Source organism: Myotis davidii, unplaced genomic scaffold, assembly GCF_000327345.1.
Source record: "Myotis davidii unplaced genomic scaffold, ASM32734v1 scaffold378, whole genome shotgun sequence".
Lineage (NCBI taxonomy): Eukaryota > Metazoa > Chordata > Mammalia > Chiroptera > Vespertilionidae > Myotis > Myotis davidii.
The window spans coordinates 953786-961725 of record NW_006290631.1 but is presented as its reverse complement, the minus strand read 5'-3'; the positions used below and the strand labels follow the sequence as shown (position 1 = coordinate 961725).

Below are 7940 nucleotides of genomic sequence, written 5' to 3'. Positions count from 1 at the left end.
CCAGTCGCCGGGGAGGGCGGCCGTTCGCGGACCTGCCGGATGGAGTCGCGCTCCTCTCCGCAGTCACTGTCCACGTCTCCCTCCGCCCGGCTTTTCATCTTTGTTGTTGAAAGAAGGGCATGGACCCTTCCGGCCCTCCCGCTCCGGCTGCCCCCCGGTTGTCTGAGCCCGTGGGGGACGCGTGTGTGTACACGAGGTCTCTGACGATGGCTCCCCTCCCCGCCTGCAGGCTGTGCCCGCTTCTGCGCCTCGGGATCTGTTCTGTTCAGCAGCTGATTTTGTTCCTCAGAGTCCACGTCTGACTTGGCTTCCGCACGTTTTCACGGCGTTCGGGCTCCGAGGGAAGCGGCTGCACCCTGTCCTGCTCCCATTCCTTGCAGGACGGGGCGGCCGGGTCAGCCTCCGGGCCTTGCAAGGGGTCTCACCCTGCAGGAAGAGAGCGCCGTGCACAGGAGAAGGGGCTGGACCAAAGTAGACTTGGGATCTGCTCTGACCACCGGCTTCACCAAGTCCTCCACCTACCACTCCTCTCCCCTCCATCACCACCATCATCGCGGTGTAGATTTGCCTCGTTCCTGGTGATGTCTACTTTGTTGAAAGCATTTCATACATATTCAGCCATCACGCCAATAAAAGTAACTTTTTACAGGTAAATGATGTACAATAAAGAAAATCTGTACAGGTCAGAGCTAGACATCCCCTTGGCAATGCTCTAGCCTGGGCAACTATGGAGGTTAAATGAGATACAATAGTCAGCGTTAATTTAATTTTTCAGCTTTTAAATGTTTTTATTGATTTGACAGAGGGAGAGGAATAGAGAGATGGAAACATCGATGAGAGAGAAACATCAATTGGCCGCCTCCTGCACACCCAGAGTAAATGTCCACATTCAGCGTAACTATAGTTGTACTTTAAGATGAAAATGGTGTTCCATGAAAAAAAGTGGCTAGTTTACTAGTAGCTCACAACACAAACTATCATTGGAGTACTTCTGCACTGTGATATGCAATAGTGTTTCATGCTTCTCATTGCATGACATAGTATTAACATGATGGATGTCTTTTCAAGAGTTGAGATTTAATAAAATTCATAAATTTTATTGCTTCATTCAATATTTTCTTAAGTGAGATTTGATTTTATTTGGGGTGTGTGTGTGTGTGTGTGTGTATTGTGGTGAGCAGTATGGTCAATATTAGTATTTTAGAGCAACTGCCTAAATTTGTGATAATGTGCTTGCAGTTTTAACAACCATAATTTTTACCCCTTTTTTTGTTTGTTTTGATTTTTAAAGGATATATTCACTTTATTTTTTTAAAATATTTTAATTGATTTTATAGAGAGGAAGGGAGAGGAATAGAAACATTGAAGAGAAACATCGTCATTTGGCTGCCTCCTGCATGCCCCCTCCTGGGAATCAAGTCAGAAACCCAGGCTTGTGCCCTGCCTGGGAATGAAACTATGACCTCCTGGTTCATGGGAGGACCCTCAACTAATTGAACCACACTACTCAGGCTGTGTTATTTTTTTTTAATTTTTATTTATTCTATTGATTTCAGAGAGGAAGGAAAGGGAGAGAGATAGGAACATCAATGATGAGAGAGAATCATTGATCGGCTGCCCCACACTGGAGATCGAGCCCGAAACCCAGGCATGTGCCCTGATGGGGAATGGAACCATGGCCTCCTGGTTCATAGGTCGATGCTCAACCACTGAGCCACTCCAGCTGGGCTTTTTTTATTTTTTATTTTTATTGATTTCAGAGAGGAAGGGAGAGGGAGAGCGAGATAGAAACATAATGATGAGAGAATCTTGATCAGCTGCCTCTTGCATGCCCACTACTAGGGATCAAGCCCACAAGCCAGTCATGTGCCCTGATGGGGAATGGAACCATGACTTCCTGGTTCATAGGTCAACACTCAACCACTGAGCCACACCGGCTTGGCTGTGTTATTCTTTTAAAATACTGCTTTGGCTACTCTCAGTTTCTTAAATTTCCATACAGATTTTATGATAAACGTGTCTAATTTGGAGAGCATTCGGTTGAAACTTTGATAAGAGTTGTGTTGAATCTGTAGATCAGTTTTGGGGAATACTGCCATTGTAAGAGTATTAAGTTTCCCAATCCACAAACATGGGATGTTACCCTTCTCCTTTCCCCTTTCTCCTGCCTCTTCCTTCCACCCCCTCAACTGTTACTGTTACAAGGTGGCCAGATAAGGAGTGAAGCCTTACACCAACTCTTGCCTCACAAAGCCAGAAAGTTGTCTTCACATTTTCGGGGCCTCTGGTGACCCACAGCCCTTATCGCATAGGCAGTATCCCACAAATAGCAGCGGCCAGCCAGGACTGCTTTTAAGGTGCAGCCTTGTGGTTGCCATGGGCCCACCACTCCCTAGGAAGGCCCTTGGCAGTGTGTTTACCTCCTGGTGTCTGGCGGGAAGTTGGCATCGCCGTTATGGGGACGGAAGATGCCGAAACCAGCTACTTCCTGATGGCACTGAGGAGTGAAGTCTGCCGGATTCCCTCCTCCTCCGTCCAGGCCACCCTCGCTGGATATTTTCCAGGTTCTGCCTGGAAGGCAAACCAAGTCGAGTATCTTTTTCCTCTTGGAAAAGGCGAGGTCTAAATACAACTCCATTTTATACAGCTAATTGAATCTTACAACAGGTATACAAGTCTGGTTAGATCTTATTTGGTTTTAGGGTGCACAGTGGGGCTTTCTTAGCATGTCTGGAAGATTTTTCTTATTTCGCTATTGTGCCGGCTTACATAAGGATGGGCAGGCAGGACTGCCTCCCTTGAGCAGGCCAGAGATGGCCGGAGTCAGGGTGGCGCCACGGTGCCCCTAGCCCCCAACCGCCTCCCAGGGCAGCCGTAGCCCTACCCCTGCCCCCCCATCGGGTCCCCTCCACTGAGGTCCGGTGCCTCCACTATGGCATTGGTAGGAGGAGCTCCAACCGGAGATCGGGGGGCACTCCAAGAACTTGGCATCCCCTCAAAAGTCGCCTCTGGCGTGGGGTCCCTCGGCCCCATGGAGATGTGTCCAGCTTCTGAACCTGCTTCTCGGAGGATGGGTTTCCAGACAGAAATCCCACGACCCGGGGCGGTCAGCCCTCACCTGGAGCAGGAGGTGCCTTGGCTCATCGGCAGGAGACTTGGCTGTCCCAGGGAGACCCCTGCAGGCGCCGTCCATAGCCAGCATGGCGCTCAGCGGGAAACCCCGTGTCCCGGTGGGGGCTGCGCACCTTCCTGGGCCGGGATCTGCAGCCGGTCACCGGCTGCCCTTCACCTTCACAGCGAACCCAGGTGTCCAAGTAGCTCCCAGAAAAGGATCTGGGGTGTTTATCTCTAAGGCGTCCCTTGAGATAAACTTGAACAGTGCAGATGTGGGGCATTCAAGTAGTTGCTAGCAGAGGGGCTGCTCTACGCAGGACCAAGGGCAGGCCTAGGACCGAAAAGACCAGAAACTTTAATATTAAGCATACGCAACATAATTCAATTAACTGCTGGAGGAATTACACGACATGAAACATATGCTGTTGCAAATCACACAGCACTTTATTACTCACACAAGTTCCTGATGCTGCAGCTACAGGCTTAATGGGGATCCCGGGGGTGCTGTCCTCTGGGGTCTGGCAGCTGGGCTGGTCCGGTCCAATGCAGGGGGCCGGGTGAACGGCGTCGCTTGCCGGACTGAGAAAAGGACGTGCCTCTGTGGCTGTCTCGACAGGCGAGCACCGTGGGCTGGTCAGGACCCATTTTTAAAGCCTGTTGTGCAGTAGTTCAGGTGGCTATCAATGAATTACGTAGGCACACACGTTAATCTCAAATAGGGCGAGGGCCTACATGTGATTATCTAGGAAGAGTACATCACTCACTCAAAAGGTTATCCTGACAAGTCACTCTGAATTAGCAACTGAAGTTCAAATCCTTATCTATGAGGTATACATGCTTCAGAGCAGTGGGGAATGTGTCCTTAATATCACACTTTAAGTTTTCAGGAAAGTTAACTCAAACATTTTAAAACATTTTAAACATTTTTTAGACATTTTTAAACATTTCTATATTTGACTACAACACCAGGTCAGCCTATGGAGAGTTTAGCTAAGCTACACCATGGTCTTGCTGCCGCCACATCCCTTTTTTTTTTTTTTTTTTTTTTTTTTGTCCAAGTGGCTTGTAGGGGCCTTAAACTGACACTGGACCCCTTATTCAAGTGTATGAATGATAGCAGCCACAGTCACAAGCAAATGTAAATTTCTGACATGACTTCACCAACAGCCCTGGTAATAACACTCTCCCCTGCCTCCCAGCGTCTGTGTGCCTTATGCACCCCTTAGATAAGACCTCAGTGGGGCTTACCAAACCCCGCTCTTTTGAATTTACCAACCCAGCCCTCGCCAGGTAACCCCAAAGCACTCCACTCAGGGTCCCTAATAAAGACAGGTAGCCTAGGTACTGCCTCTCGACACTCTTCCTGGACCTCCCGCTGTGGCCCCTGAGGAATGCAGTGTACTTCCTCCAGACCCTGTAAGTAAGAAACTTATGGAGTCCAGTTTTTCTTGTGGGGGATAGGAGGGTGGCTCATCACCCAGCACCCTGTGCTCCCCTTGGCAAAATCTTATTTTAAAAAGTCGTAAGTTAGTGGCCTAAGGAGCCTAGAACCAAACCACTGGCATCCCCCTCAAGGACCCACCCCTCTGCCCCCAGGTGGGAAGAGGCAGATCACACAGCTCAGGTCCAGGGACAGGTGGAAGGAGAAGTGTCCCCAGATGGGAAGGGGTTGACCTCACAGAAGTCACGAAGGGCATCAGCGGATGGTGACACAACAGGGAGCAGGAGGCTGAGGAAACCTGCCTCATTGGGCAGCTGGAATCTGTGGCCCAACAGGAATAGGTGTCACCTAGCTCTTAAATAAAGGATTTTTTGAAAAATCATTTATAATGCTAGAGAGAACATGGCAAATATAAGGGTTATTATTTTCATTTGAATGTTTTCCTTTAATAAAAATGTGAGAAGAGGGAAGTCCCTGATTTTTTTTCTACCACTACAGTATTTCAAGATCACTTACCACTCTTCCTTAATAAGGTAACTGATTTTTAAAAATTGATTCAAGAGAGAGGAAGGGAGAGAAAGAAACATCGATTTGTTGTTCCACTTATACATGCATTCACTGGTTATTTCTGGTATGTGCCCTGACTAGGGATTGAACCTGCAACCTTGGCATATCAAGACGATGCTCCAACCACCTGAGCTACCCAGACAGCACTGTATAAGCAGCTGCCTCAGTCTCAGGAAGAATCTTTGCGCCAGACCCTTCTTTTTAAAATATATATTTTTATTGATTTCAGAGAGGAAGGGAGAAGGAGAGAGATAGAAATATCAATGATGAGAGAGAATCATTGATCGGCTGTCTCCTGCGCACCCCTCACTGGGGACTGAGCCCACAACCAGGGCATGTGCCCTGACTGGGAATCAAACCATGAACTCCCGGTTCACAGGTCGATGCTCAATCACTGAGCCCTGCCAGACTCCCTTTCTTAGGGTGTTTAGGACCCTTTGTTGGACTATGTCATTGATTGTACTATTTATCAGTGGCATGTTAAAACTTGCATGGTTTGTGTAAAACAACACAGTTAGGAATTACAGATATAAAAAGCTTGCCCAGTTGCAGAGCAAAAAGCCACTGGTGTGCATTTTCTGACCACATGCTGAGGTCCAACAGGCACTTTGCTAATTGGGTACAGATACATCACTCAGTCGGGCAGTGGAGACAGTGTAGGTGGCTCCTGGGGGAGGACGTGGAAACATGGTCTCTTCTGCTTGTCCTGGGAAGGAATATAGGGAATGCTGCTATGCAGACCCTGTCAATATTCTACGGCAACAGCATTCCCTCGGTCTCCTTCATAACAACAGTCTTTCCCGTCAGCCATCCGCCCTCCGATTTCCAGGTCTTCAGTGCCAGCTCAGCCAAGCAGCTCTCAGGTTTGAGCTGGTCACATAACGCAGTCATGGAAGCCTGGGGAAAGGCTGAGACATGGAGATGACGCCCACTGCTCCATCACCGTCCAGACTGCGCTCCCAGAGATGCAGTGCTGGTTCCGCGTCTCACGCAGGTTAATGGCCAGCTCAGAGCCCAGATCTCCTGCTTCCCAGCCTTGTGTCTCTGGGACATGCACACCCCATGGCCCTCTTGGTGTCTTCAAGACCCCAATTCTGATTTTCCAGAGACATAATTTATACATTAAAGCCAACTCATGGACGCTATTTCTCAGAGGTAGGGTAAGTGGTGAAGTTATCTGTCAAACCTACTTACGGACGTACCAGAGCACACTCCGCTCTTAACTGGAGCCTTGACTGTGGCTCAGTTGGGCTGGGCCTGGGGGCGGGAACATCTGGAGAAATCGCGGCGTCTTGCACATTCCCAATTCCCGCATTTTACCAGGATCACCACGTTGGGAACGGGGCCCTTAGCCTCCTGCTGCTACACAGTCTCAAACGGCCGGATACCTTCAGGTAAAAGAACAGGAAGTGGCCGTTGTCACCATGGGAACCGAGGACGCCTATTGGGGTTTAATTGCTGAGTCTGCGCAGTCCTCACCTAACTTTTGGTCACGCCCCCAGTCTCCGTTGCTCGCTACTCTCAGGTTTGGATAGAAAGGTGGAGACTCAGAAAATTGATTTTGGTGAATACCACCTCCTTTCCCATGGGAAACTCACGATGTAGTTGGAGACATGATATAACATCAAACAATTTCAGTAATTTTAAAAAGTACCGTTAAATGACAGAGGAATACAAATTTCACACAAATCTGACCCAGTCAAAAGGGATCAAGGGAAGTTGCCTGCAGAGGGAATCATCAAGCTAAATTTTGAATGATGATTTGGAATTATTCAGAGAGGCCAAAAAGGGCTTGTGAGCTGAAGGATGTTCTAGACAGAACAACATCGTGAACAGCAGGATGTACTGGCGGGAGGGCTAGCAGGCATACAGAAGTGGCAGCCACCACTAACAGCTATGCTGCTGACGGGTTAACTGCCAGGTAAAGGGGGCTGGTTGCTGAGGCTGGTGAGCTAGGCAGGAGCCAGGATGACAACGGTGGACTAGGATGTCATGCCAGGGAACCTGGGCTTTCCTTGGAAGGTGCCAGGGAACCATGAATACACTTTTGTCACAGAAGCCGTGAGTCCTGCTCAGCCAGGTGGACGTGCAGGACCAGGAGCTGGGCAAAGCTTAAAGAGCACAACAGATAGTGGACCAGACAATCCAGACACTTCATTGTGGAGGATAAGTAGTTTGTGGATGAAAGGTACAGATGCAGTGGATACTGTACTGCACCATCCTGACCCCACTGAGGGACATATTCACCCAGCTGCAGGCAGTGTTGCTAGGAAATTCACCAAGAGGCTTTATGGAGAACCAAAAGCAGACACCTGAAAAAATGTTCACTGGAAACAGTGCTAGAAGCAAATGGATTAAAGTCAGAGATGTTTAATTGTATTAAATTACTTATCAATGGGCTGGTCAGAGCTGGAAGGTTTATTTTTTTAAAAGCCTGGGGGAGAAGAAGTTAATCACACAGTAAACAAAGGGCAGAATTTAATGAGCAAAGTCCTGGACAAAGTGGGGAGATTAGTCTTTAAGGGGAGGATGACTGCCTGTTTCCTAAGAGTAGGAGGGGAGATAAAAGGGGGTTCAGCATTTCTAATTATGTCCCTGGAAGTCTGAAGATGTCTATTTCTAAATATATCTATATCTGCAAATCAAAACGACAATTAGATACCATTTCACACCTGTCAGAATGGCTATCATCAACAAATCAACAAACAACAAGTGCTGGTGAGGATGCGGAGAAAAAGGAATCCTCCTGCACTGCTGGTAGGAATGCAGACTGGTGCAGCCACTGTGGAGAACAGTATGGAGTTTCCTCAAAAAGTTA

The 7940-nt window shown here is 48.4% G+C and overlaps 2 long non-coding RNA genes across 3 annotated transcripts; both read right to left on the bottom strand.

Annotated features, from left to right (window-relative positions):
- Positions 1-1894: 1894 nt before the first annotated feature.
- Positions 1895-3665, bottom strand: LOC107183063. Its single transcript, XR_001513835.1, has 3 exons — positions 3570-3665; positions 3119-3445; positions 1895-2571 (listed from the first exon to the last, which is right to left on the bottom strand). It is a non-coding gene; the product is annotated as an uncharacterized LOC107183063 (long non-coding RNA).
- A 2-nt stretch (positions 3666-3667) lies between these two features.
- Positions 3668-6839, bottom strand: LOC107183064. 2 transcript variants are annotated; one of them, XR_001513837.1, is made up of 3 exons: positions 6313-6839; positions 4697-4907; positions 3668-3791 (listed from the first exon to the last, which is right to left on the bottom strand). It is a non-coding gene; the product is annotated as an uncharacterized LOC107183064 (long non-coding RNA). The 2 variants fall into 2 exon arrangements; XR_001513836.1 differs by having other exon boundaries at positions 4697-4909; positions 6325-6839.
- Between the last annotated feature and the right edge of the window lie 1101 nt (positions 6840-7940).